We start from the raw sequence: 12,663 nt of genomic DNA on the forward strand, positions 1-12,663 counted from the left end.
AAGACTTGGTATAATTTCTTTCTTAAATGTTTGGTAGAATACACCAGTGAACCTATCTGGGCCTGGTGCTTTCTGTTTTGGAAGATTATAATTACTGATCCAACTTCTTTAACAGATATAGGCTTGTTCAGATACTCTGTTTCTTCTTGTGTGAGTTTTGGAAGATTGTATCTTTTAAAGAATTGATCCACTGGGTCTAGATTATCAGATTTGCGGGCACAGAATTGTTCAGGGTATTCCTTTATTATCTTTTCAGTTTCCATGGGATCCGTAGTGAATATCATTTCTGAGATTAGTAATTTGTGCTTCGCTTTTTCCTTGTTCCCATTTTAATCTCCTACTCTTTTTCTACCTTTTGTAGTTTTAACTAAGCATTTTATAGGACTCCATTTCCTCTCCTTTCTCAGCATATCAGTTATGCTTTTTTTTTTTTTTACTTTTTTAGTGGTTTTCCTAGAGTCTGCAATTCTACATTTACAACAAATCCAAGTCTACTTTCAAATATACCACACAATGTAGGAGTACCTTAAAATAACAAAATAATCCCAATTCCTCCCTTTTACCTCTTCTAATATTGCTGCCATTCACTTATACATAAGCATACATAGGCATATACACTCACAAGATATACACAAGTATAGGTAATTGAATACATTGTTGCTATTATTATTTTGAGCAAACTGTGATCTGTTAGGTGAATTAAGAATAAGAACAGTAAGAAATAAATGTAAAAAATAAAGTAAAATAATCTTACACCATACACAAAAATCAATTGAAAAATGTATTAGGGGCACCTGGGTGGCTCAGTTGGTTGAGCATCCAACTTCGGCTCAGGTCATGATCTCATGGTTCATGGGTTCTGGCCCCACATCGGGCTCTGTGCTGACAGCTCAGAGCCTGGAGCCTGCTTAGGATTCTGTGTCTCCCTCTCTCTCTGTCCCTCCCTCACTTGTGCTCTGTCTGCCTGTCTCTTTCAGAAATAAATAAACATTAAAAAAAAAAACAAAAACAAAACTGGGGCGCCTGGGTGGCTCAGTTTGTTAAGCAGCCGACTTCGGCTCAGGTCATGATCTCATGGTTTGTGGGTTCAAGCCCCGCATCGGGCTCAGTGCTGACAGCTCGGAGCCTGGAGCCTGCTTCAGATTCTGTGTCTCCCCCTCTCTCTGTCCCTCCCCCACTTGTGCTCTGCCTCTGTCTCTCAAAACTGAATAAACATTAAAAAAAAAATTAAAAACAAAAACAAAAACAAAAAACAAAACTGGGTGCGCCTGGATGGCTAACTGGGTTAAGCGTCCGACTTCAGCTCAGGGCATGATCTCCTGGTCCGTGAGTTTGAGTCCATGTCAGGCTCTGTGCTGACAGCTCAGAGCCTGGAGCTGCTTCAGATTCTGTGTCTCCCTCTTTCTCTCTGCCCCTCCCTCGCTTGTGCTCTGTCTGCCTGTCTCTCTCAAAAATAAATAAATATTTAAAAAAGATTTTTTTTTAAACGTATTAAAGACTTGGATGTAAGACCTGAAACCACAAAACTCCTAAAAGAAAACATAAGAGGTAAAAGCCTCTTGATATCAGTCTTGGTGAGGATTTTTTAGATTTGACACCAAAAGCAAAGGCAACAAAAGTAAAAAAATCAACAAATGTGACTACATAAAACAAAAAAAGCTGCTTACAGCAAAGGAAACCACCAATAAAATGAAAAGACAACCTACGGGATGGGAGAAAATATTTCCAAATCATATATCTGATAAAGGGTTAATAGCCAAAATACATAAGGGACTCCTACAGCCCAACAGAAGAAAACCTAATCTGATTAAAAATGAGAAGATCTGAAGAGACATTTTTCCAAAGAAGACAAACAAGTGGCCGACAGGCACATGAAAAAGCACTCAACGTCACTCATCATTGGGGAAATGCAAGTCAAAACCACAGTGAGAGAGCATCTCACGTCTTTTAGAATGGCTTTTATCAAAAAAGTAAATAACACTTGTTGGTGAGGATGTGGAGAGAAAAGAACCCTTGTGGACTGTTGCTGGGAATGTAAACTGGTGCAGCCACTCTGGAAAACCGTGTGGCGGTTTCTCAAAAAATTAAAAACAGATTTATCATATAATCCAGCAATCCCACTTCTGGGGATATAGCCAAAGGAAATGAAATTACTCTCTTGAAGAGATATCTGCACACTAATAATGTTCACTGCAGCATGATTCATGGTAGCCAGAACATAGAAACAACCTATGTGTCTACTGACAGATGAACACACAGTGGAATATTATTCAGCCGAAAAGAAGGAAATCCTGCCATATGCACCCACATGGATAAACCCTGAGGGCATTATGCTGAATGAAATAAGTCAGACAGAGAAAGACAAATACCACATGATCTCACTTATATGTGGAATTAAAAAGAACATCCCCAAACCCCTATAAACTCATAGATACAGAAAACAGATTGGCGACTGCCAAGAAGCAGGGGGTGGGGGGATGGGTGAAGGGTGAAATGGGTCAAAAGGTACAAACTTTAAGTAATCTCTACACCCAACGTGGGGCTTGAAGTCATGACCCCAAGATCAAGAGTCGCACACTCTGCTGAGCCAGCCAGGCACCCCTGAGAATAAACCTGGAAAGTTCTCATCACAAGAAAAAAAATTTGTTAACTACGTGTGGTGATGAATGTGAGACTAAACTTACTATGGTGATCATTTTGCCATATACACATATATATATAATTATGCTGTATGCCTAAAACTAATGCAATGTTATATGTCAATTGTATCTCAATAAAAATTTTAACTTAAAAAAAAGTACAAGTAAAACCAAACAGTAAGACCTTTGTTGGAATTTAGATTCCAAAAGACGTAGCTGGATAGGTTAAAAAGCTATACTGTTGAATCATATATTATACACCTGAAACTAACATAACACTGTATGTTAACTACACTGGAGTTAAACGCAATAAAAGGACATACTGTTAAATGACGGGTTTTATTTTCTGCTTTATAGTTGGGCCAAGTTTTCAAAGGATCCCATTTCCGAATTGTTTCTCAGCCCATGATTAGGCCTCATCCTCTTTGGCCTAAATGTCTCACGTGTGACTTAGCACACTGTATCACTTATCCATTCCCGTTTGGGTGGTTTGGTGGGATGTAATGTATCCACAGTGTTTCCCAAAGAACCTGACTTCTAACTTGGCAAAAATGAATGTACTCAGACATTCTGAATTTTGCCTCGGGGCAGACCAACTTCGAAGGCGCTCTTCGACTAATACATACAAATATTTTAAAGCAAGAGTGGGAATGTGAAGCATAACCTACTTCTCTTTCCTATAGAGATTCTATTGTATTTAAAATCTATTTTTACACCAGTTGGCATCCTGCTTTTTGGCCAAGAACTCGTCCTGCACATCCGACCTTGCAGAGGCCGGGACAGATCGCGGCATACTAGTGAAGAGAATTCCAAGTAGCTTGCAAAGCTTGCTCGCTCCTCATTTTCCCATGATCACCTCCATCAAGCAGCCCCACCACCAGCTGGGAGAACAGAGATTTTCAGGACAGGTGGGAGGCTGTGCCCAGAGGAATGAGCAAATAGGAAATGTTTCTGAGCTACTTGAGTGTTTAAAAAAAAAAAATGTTCCAGGGGCGCCCGGATGGCTCAGTCCGTTAAGCATTTGACTTAAGCTCAGGTCATGATCTCGCCATTCATGAGTTCGAGCCCTTCCACCCCGCCCCCCCCCCCCCCCCCCCCCGTCGGGCTCTGTGCTGACAGCCCAGAGCCTGGAACCTGCTTCGGATTCCGTGTCTCCCCCTCTCTCTGCTCCTCCTCCACTCATGCTCTCTCTTTCCCAAAAATGAAAAATGTTAAAAAATTTTTTAAAAGTTCCAGAATAAACAATCTTATCAAGATATGTAAAGAAAACGTTTAAAAACAACAACAAATTGCCAGTCATGTTTGAATTTGACACTATCACGTAAGATAGAAGCTGTCAGTGTTTTGTTCAAGAAGGAAATAAACCACTTAACATATCCATACTATCTTAAACAATGACATTGCATTAAAATAACCAAACCTTAGTTAAAAGAATTAAATAGTTTGGGGCACCTGGCTGGCTCAGCGGGTAGAGGACATGGCTTTTGATCTTGGGTCATGAGTTGGAGCCTCATGTTGGGAGTAGAGATTATAAATAAATAAACAAATAAATAACCAAACTTTGAAGTGAACAAAAATACAAAAAATGTTTTTATTTTACCTCGACCGATTTCTCCTTTGATGCTCTTCCTTTCCCTGTGTGAGTCCAAGTTTCTGACTTGTATCATTTTCCTTCTGCCCGAACTCGTTAGCATTTCCTGCAAGGCAACAAATTTCCTCAATTTTTAGAAAAATTATTTTTTAATGTTTATTTATGAGAGAGAGAAAAACAGAGAGTGAGCGGGGGAGGGGCAGAGAGAGAGGGAGACAGAATCTGAAGCAGGCTCCAGGCTCCAAGCTGTCTGCACAGAGCCCAACGTGGGGCTCAAATCCACGAACTGTGAGGTCATGACCAGAGCTGAAGTCAGACGCTTAACCGACTGAGCCACTCAGGCGCCCCAAATTCCCTCAACTTTTATTTGAGAAAGTCTCTATTTCTCCTTCATGCTTGAAAGATAACTTCACCAACTACAGAATTCTAAGTTGGTGGGATTTTCCTCTCAACGCTTTAAATGTTTCATTCTACTCTCCTTGCTTGCCTGCTGAGAAGCTGGATATAATTCTTATCTTTGTTCCTCTATAGGTAAGGTGTTTTCTTCCTCTGACTTCTTTCTGGAATTTTCTTTGATTTTCTGTCATTTGAAAATGATCTGCCAAGGTGTGGTTTTGTTTTGTTTTTGGCATTTATCCTGCTTGGTGTTCTGTGAGCTTTCTGGGTCTGAGGTTTGGGGTCTGACATTGATTAATTTGGCATCTGACACAAAAATGATGGAAATTCTCTACCATCATTGTTGCCAATCTCTCTCCTGTTCCTTTCTTTCTTCTCCTTCTGGTATTCCCATGTGTATCTAACATGTTTTGAAGTTAGTTGTTCCCCAGTTCTTGGATATTATGTTCTGGGTTGTTCTTTTCTTTTTTCCCCCAGTCTTTGTTCTCCGCTTTTTGGTGTTCAAGGAGTCTATTTTTTTTAAAGTTTATTATTTTGAAAGAGAGAGGGGGGGGGCACAAGTGACAGAGGGACAGAGAGAGAGAGAGAGAGAGAGAGAGAGAGAGAGAGAGAATATCAAGCAGGCCCTGCACTGTCAGCACAGAGCCCGACATGGGGCTTGAACTCCTGAACTGTGAGATCATGACCTGAGCAGTAGTCAGAGGCTCACCTGATTGAGCCAGCCAGGCGCCCCTCAAGTGAGCCTGTTGATACATCCTCCAGCTCAGAGATGGTCTTCCTCAGCTGTGTCCAGTCTACTAATAAACCCACTAAAGCCACGCTTCATCTGTGTTCCGGTGTGTTTGATCACTAGCATTTCCTCGTGGTTCTTTTTCAGGATTTTCCCCTGCTGACGTTGCCCATCTGTTCCTGCGTGCTGTCTCTCCATCAGAGCCTGTGCATACGAACCACAGCTGTCTTGAATTCCTGGTCTGACAATTCCACACTCCTGCTACGTCTGGTTTGGGTGGTTGCTTTATCTCTGCAATCGTCCTTTCTGTCCTTTGCCACGCCTGGTCCTTTGTTCCTGATAGCTGGACATGGTGTGCCAGGTAAAAGGAACCGCCGTAAACGGGCCTTTGGGGGATGTGCTGGCGAGGACAGGGGGGCGGGGCTAGGAGGGCTGCAGTGAGGTTCTGAAAATACCCCGGCAGGGTAGGCTCTGGTTAACTAGCTTCCCCTGCGGGCAGGCAGGCCCTGCTGCGAAAAACAGCCTTGGCTTTGTTCAAAAATGCTTCCTTTCCGCCTCTCCCTGCCGGAAACTTGATTTTCTGCCACATGTCCTCTGGGAAATCTGCTCAAGCTCCTGGAGGTAAATCTCACGACCAATGTCTGGCCCTCGCCCCCGGAGCTGTCCACACTAGGCCTCCAGCAGTCCGTGTCCTCCCATCCCGACACGGGTTCTCACGGACGCTTCCTTCCGCCTGGGGGGTCTCTGCCCGTGGAAAAGCCACCACTCGTGTTCACCTGCCTCCCCACCCCCCACCCCTCCCCTTTCTTACGGAGCCTAGAAGACACGATTTTTTCAGTCTGTTCAGCTTTTTACTTGTTTTTAGGATACGCTGGTGACTCCCAAGCTCCTTACGTGGGGAACCGGGCTCTGCCAGTTTTAAGTCTCCACAAACCAGGGAATGAAAGGTTTACACTCACATCATTTACAAGTCCATTAACGCCACAAGACTGACTCAAACAAGCAGCAGTCCCCGCCACCTTCGTTGCACACCTGATTCCGCTCCCCAGAGGCCAGCAGGTGGTTAGAGGTGCTCTGGAGGAGATAAAGGCGAGAGAGAGAGAGAGAGAGAGAGAGAGAGGAGGAGCGCCTCCCTGATGGAGGGGCTGAGGTTTTCAAGATAGAGAAGACGACATGTGGATCAAGGAGGGAGGGAGTGATTTATGTGGGTACATAGAGGGCAAGCTGTCCGGACAAGGAAATGAACACACAATCCTGGGGGCAGGAGGGATACCCCCAGGGGGCCTTGTTGCAGCGTAGATTCTGATTCAGTGGGGCGGGGGGAGGACTCCAGACGGCTTTTCCAGTGGGTTCCCAGTAGGTGCTGATACCACTGGCCCAAGGAGACACACTTTGAGTAGCAAGCTTCTAGAAAGAGGAGCTCGGTGGGGCCAGAGCAAAAAGAGAGAGGGGCAAGGAGACTGAACCGGGTCAGAAGGTGAATAGGGGACCAGACCTGGCGGTGCAGTGAGGGCCGCTGGAGGAGGGGCAGAGCTGTCGCCCGGAATGACATGAAGCAGAGAAAAGCATCTTGGACGCATCTGCGTCGGGGCCTTGCTGAGAAGAGCTCGCAGGGGGCGGAGGCGGGTAGGAAGCCGCCAAGTGAATCCAGATGAGAGAGGGCGGTCCTTCCGACTCAGCGGCCACGGGACTGGGGGTGGGGGGCGGCGGCCCCCCCCCCCCCCCGGATCCGTGATGGATTGGCAGGGGGAGCGACAGGGGGCTGCGGGCAGGTTGCCCTCTCTGCCCCATCCGTCCTCTCCCTGCAGACCCCCCGCCGCCCCGGCCAAGCCCCGTTGGTCCTCATTGCTGTCACTGCCTGCGAGCAGGTGGTGTTCCTGAGAGATGCTCCGACCCGGCTGGGCCTTTGCAAAGACCTCGAGGTTGCCTGCGGCGTCCCCAGCCGGGCGGGAAGAGCCTCCGGAAACTGGCCCTTTCCCCCGCTTCTGGGCCACCACTCCCCTCCACGAAGCCTCACTCGGGCCCAGGTCCCGACGACCTTCTCCCCAAACTTGCTAGGGAGCAGGGAGAGCCGTGGGGTGTTCGCCAATCCGGCCGGCTGCCCTGACACCAACCCGGGTGTCTCCCGTTCAAACACCTGCATCCGCTGTCTTATAGGTACTTAAGCAAATCACTGGAAACTTCCCTTCACTGGTCCGCTACTGTCGTACCACATGGCTTCCCTCCCTGCCACTCAAGGTGGAGTCCGTGGCCCAGTGGCATCAACATCACCTGGGGGCTTGATAGAAATGCAAGTTCCTGGGCCTCACCCCAGACTGCTGAATCGGAATCCGGCGGTAGGGCCCAGGAACCCCGTGTTCTAGGGGGCTCCCCAGGTGATTCTTGTTGAAGTCTGAGAGGTAGGGAATCACACCAAACCTCAAACTGAACATCAGTAGGTCCCGGCGCCATGTTTGAGAAAGCGGGTCTAGCCCAGTGGGCTCAACCCTGGCTGTACATCAGGATCATCTGCAGAGCTTTCAAAAAAAGATACCCGTGCCTGGGCCTCCACGGCCAGCAGTTCTGATGTACTTGGCAGGAGCAGGGCCCAAGGGAGTCTAACTTGCAGCCGGGTCTGGGAATCTTGGGAGCTTGGCAGATGGCCCTACATTCTGTTTCCCACACCCAGCTGCATTTCCTGTCCCTCGCTGGTCACTCTACCTGAGGGGTGTCCCTGCCATCTCCATATTGCCAAATCTACCCATTCAAGGAACAGACCGAGTCCAAATCAAGCTGCTCCTCAAACTGGTCTCTGATTCTCTTTTGGTTTCCTGAAGCCACATGGGCACCTGTAGCCAAATAAGACTCCTGCGTTGCTCTCTTTGTTAAAATGAGGCCTCGTTCAGTGAACTAGTGGTTCTCAAAGTGTGTCCTATGGCATATTCGTGTTCCGGCAGACACGAATGCCCATTTTGTGCAACAACTGGTCTTTGGTCAACACATAAAACTTGAGAAATATTACGCACCAGATGATTTCTGCACCTCACTCTTTGGGTTTTCCTCCCATCCCCACACTATCCTTTCTCAGTCTTCTTTGTTTGTTACATTTTCTTCTATGCAGCTGAAATTCACAGAACACAAAAGCAGCCATCTTGAAGTGAACGATTCCGTGGCATTTAGCACATTCACGGCGCTGGGCCACCACCACCTCTATCTAGTTCCAGAACTACATTTTCATCGCCTCAAAAGTAGTCACTCCCCATTTCTACCCAACCCCCAGCCATTAGGCATGTTACTTCTTTTTACTTTGAATCGATTTGCCCATCAGAAAATTGAGGATCACGCTTCATCAGGTTGTTAGAAGAAACAAGGCAGGTAATTTGTGGAATTGGCCCAGCACTACGTATGCTGGGCACCTGACAAAGGTCAGATCCTCACTTGGCTTTCCCTTCAGTCCTGTCATACTCGTGTTCAAGAGGTCAGATTTCACAGCACTTTGGCTTTGTAAATGCCTCCTTTAGAAAAATAAAAATATATCTTCCCCCTTTGGAAGGTGATGCAAGGGTAACTGGTATAAATACGATCACCAAAAATCAATATTACGTTTCTATTTTTATTTTAAAGTTTTTTTGGAATTATTTTAGATTATAGAAAGGTTGTAAAGATCACAGAGATCCTGTACTTCTTCACCCAGTTTCCCATATTAACATTTTACACAACCATGGCAGAAGTTGACATTTGTCAAGACTAAGAAATTAACATTGGCACATTCCTGTTAAATAAATAAAACTATAGACTTTGGGGCACCTGGGTGGCTCAGTCGGTTGATCATCTGACTCGGTTTCGGCTCAGCTCATGATCTCGTGGTCCGTGAGTTTGAGCCCCACGTCGGGCTCCGTGCTGACAGCTAAGAGCCTGGAGCCTGCTTCAGTTTCTGTGTCTCCCTCTCTCTCTCTGCCCCTCCCCTGCTTGCTCTCTCTCTCTCTCTCTCTCTCTCAAAATAAATAAATACACTGACACACACACACAAATAAAACTACAGACTTTATTTGGATTTCACCAGTTTTTCCATCAATATCCTTTTTCTCTTCCAGGGACCAATCCCGGATCCCACATGGCAATTAGTTGTTGTCATGTCTCCTGAGTCTCCCCTGTGACAGTCTCTGTCCTTGCTTGTTTTTCCTAACTCTGAGGGTTTTGAAAAGCGCTGGTCAGGCATTTTGTAGACTCTCAGTTTGGGTTTATGTGATGTGTTTCTCATGATGAGACTGGGGTTATGGGTTTTGAGACTACTGTAGAGGTGAAGTGCCCCTTCTCGTCACATCAGATCCCATCAGGTAGCACAAGGTACCACAGAACTTATTACTGGTGATGTTAACTTTTGAGCGCTAGGAGACAGTGAGCTGAAAGTTGTACTTTCCCTTTCTATCCTCTGTCACGGGTTTAGCCCCCACTCAGTGGGGAAGGGAGAGTATGGGCCACCTCTTGGAAGGGGCAGTATCTAGAGATCTTTGAAATTCTTCCGTAAGGAAGGCTTGTCCCTTCTCATTTATTATTCGCTCATTTATCAGTATGGACTCGTGTGTCTTTCTTTTCTCCATGGCTTACAATCCGATACTATGTTATATATCTGTGCTCAAATTGTTCCAGTTTGCCCACGAGGAGCTCCTTCAGATGGGCTCCCATGTCCCTTGGACATGCCCCAATCCTTCCCTGCCCCCATCCCAGTATATTCACTTTTTTTTTTTTTCAACGTTTATTTATTTTTGGGACAGAGAGAGACAGAGCATGAACAGGGGAGGGGCAGAGAGAGAGGGAGACACAGAATCAGAAACAGGCTCCAGGCTCTGAGCCATCGGCCCAGAGCCCGACGCGAGGCTCGAACTCACGGACCGCGAGATCGTGACCTGGCTGAAGTCGGACGCTTAACCGACTGCGCCACCCAGGCGCCCCCCAGTATATTCACTTTTGATGTAAAATGTGGTTTTCTGCCTCACCCATCCACTGAAACTGCTCTAAGGTCTTTTAGATTACAACGGTCTCTAGATGGTGAGGCCAAAGTCTACTCTTACCAGAACTTTCTGTGACAATGCTCTTCATCTCTTTCTTTCAAAGTGCATTTGATTTTCCAAAAACTTGCTATGGCATGTTCAAACACAGACCACGCTAGAGAAAAGAGCATACTCAACCTCCGTGTACCCATCTCCCAGCTTCAATGGTTCTCAATGTCATGTTCATCTTGTTTCACGGGTCCCCTCTCCTGCGCTCTGCCACTGGAACCCTTCAGAAGGAATCCCAGGCATCCCACGAATTCAGCTGTAAAGAGTACAGTGTCTTTAACAGGTCAGAACTTTAAACAAACAAACAAAACAAAACCAACCATAAGCACAGAACTATTCCCCCTAACAAAATAAACAATTCTCTAATATCCTCTAGCAGTTCATATTCAAATTTCCCAAGTTTTTAAAAAAGTTTTTTTAATGTTTATTTTTGAAAGGCAGAGTCCGAGTGGGGGGGGGCAGAGAGAGAGGGAGACACAGAATCCCCAGGTTCTGAGCTGTCAGCACAGAGCCCGATGTGGGGCTCGAACCCACGAACCGTGAGATCATGACCTGAGCTGAAGTCGGATGCCTAACCGACTGAGCCATGCAGGCGCCCCAAGAGTCTGTATTTAAAAAAAAAATTTTTTTAATGTTTATTTTACTTTTGAGAGAGACAGAGCGCGAGCAGGGGAGGGGCAGAGAGAGAGGGAGACACAGAATCCGAAGCAGGCTCCGGGCTCCGAGCTGTCGGCATGGAGCCCGACATGGGGCTCGAACTCACGAACCGTGAGAACATGACCTGAGCCCGAAGTCAGTTGCTTAACTGACTGAGCCACCCAGGCGTCTCAGTCTGTATTTTTGATGTAGACCCTCTCCACTGACTGGTAGGATGTCACTGGATGCCCTGTGAGCTCTTCACACTCTGTCCCAAATGGAATTATTTCTTCATCCCAAACTGCCTCATTGTTTTCTTTACCTCAGTGACTAGAACCGCCATCCAAGACAGAAACCCGAGCCATCCCAGACTTTTCCTCACCTGCCCCCAAGTCGCTGAGCCGCAGAACTTTCTACCCTCAATATCTCAAGCGTGTCCCCTTTTCTTCCAGCTGCCACAGCCTCAGTTCTAAAATTCAAAGAGCACAAGTGCACCATCCAGGGTCACACATTCTCAAGCAGAGCCGGGACTGGAAGCTAACCCCGTGCTCCAGCATGGAATAAGCTGGAATCTTGCTGAGGGCTGTCGGCGGCTCCAGATTCTTTGCTGTGCTCCGGATATATTGTGCTTTACCCATATTGCGAATACGGTTGTAGAGGCCGACTTCCGCAGGGTGAAGCGGCCCAGAGTGGGGAGCTGGGGAGTCAGAATATTCGGGTTTCACACCCACATCCGCCACTGAAAGCGGACTTGGTGAAGGTGGTTAATTTCTCTGTGCTGTTTCCCCGCGTCCACGACAGGAATGCTATTCCTTCACTCTTCCGAAATCCCCGAAGCCTCGGAAACTGGCAGGCGTGCATGGGTTTTAAATAATGTTTGGCAGCTCGACCCGAGCTGACTGTAAGGATTTGATGCCGAAGGCCGATCTGAACGGACCTGAGGGTATTTATGGTCTCTACTTCTCCCACCGAGAATACTACTGACAACTGTCTGTGAAGAGAGGCTGCTGGCCTGGCCCGCTGGGACAAGTTCTACGACATGTTGTACTTTGCCAAAGTACAGCAATGTCTGTGTTCTGCGACACACCTGATGGAAGGTGTTGGAAAACAGGCCGGGCAGCTGAAACGGCTACTTCGCGGGTCTGTTACACAGGTTAATTGCTACAGAAGTTAGCATTCGTAAAGCAGTTAGAAAAGCGAGTGCCCGGAGTAAGCCCTGTAGAAGCGTTTGATAAACGCTTCATGTAATGGCTAACCCTATGAATGAAGTGAAAGATTAACTCTTTTAATTTTTTTTTAACATCTATTCATGTTTGAGAGACAGAGAGAGACATAGCGCAAGCGGGGGAGGGGAAGAGAGAGGGGAAAACACAGAATGTGAAGCAGGCTCCAGGTTCCGAGCTGTCAGCACAGAGCCCGACGCGGGGCTTGAACCCACGAACCGAGAGATCATGACCTGAGCCAAAGTCGGACACTTAACCGAGCCACCCAGGCGCCCCGAAAGATAAGCTATTTTATGTCAGAAGAGAGTTTGAGGAATTCGGGGGCTTCTGTCAAAGCGGGGTTCCTACCATGGCTCTTCTGTTGGAAAGAAACTATCAGAGAGACTGAAAAACGCCTTTTGAATGGCAG

This window comes from Lynx rufus, unplaced genomic scaffold (assembly GCF_022079265.1).
Source record: "Lynx rufus isolate CCGP_SWC_20201006 ecotype Redwood Valley unplaced genomic scaffold, mLynRuf1.p SCAF_14, whole genome shotgun sequence".
Lineage (NCBI taxonomy): Eukaryota > Metazoa > Chordata > Mammalia > Carnivora > Felidae > Lynx > Lynx rufus.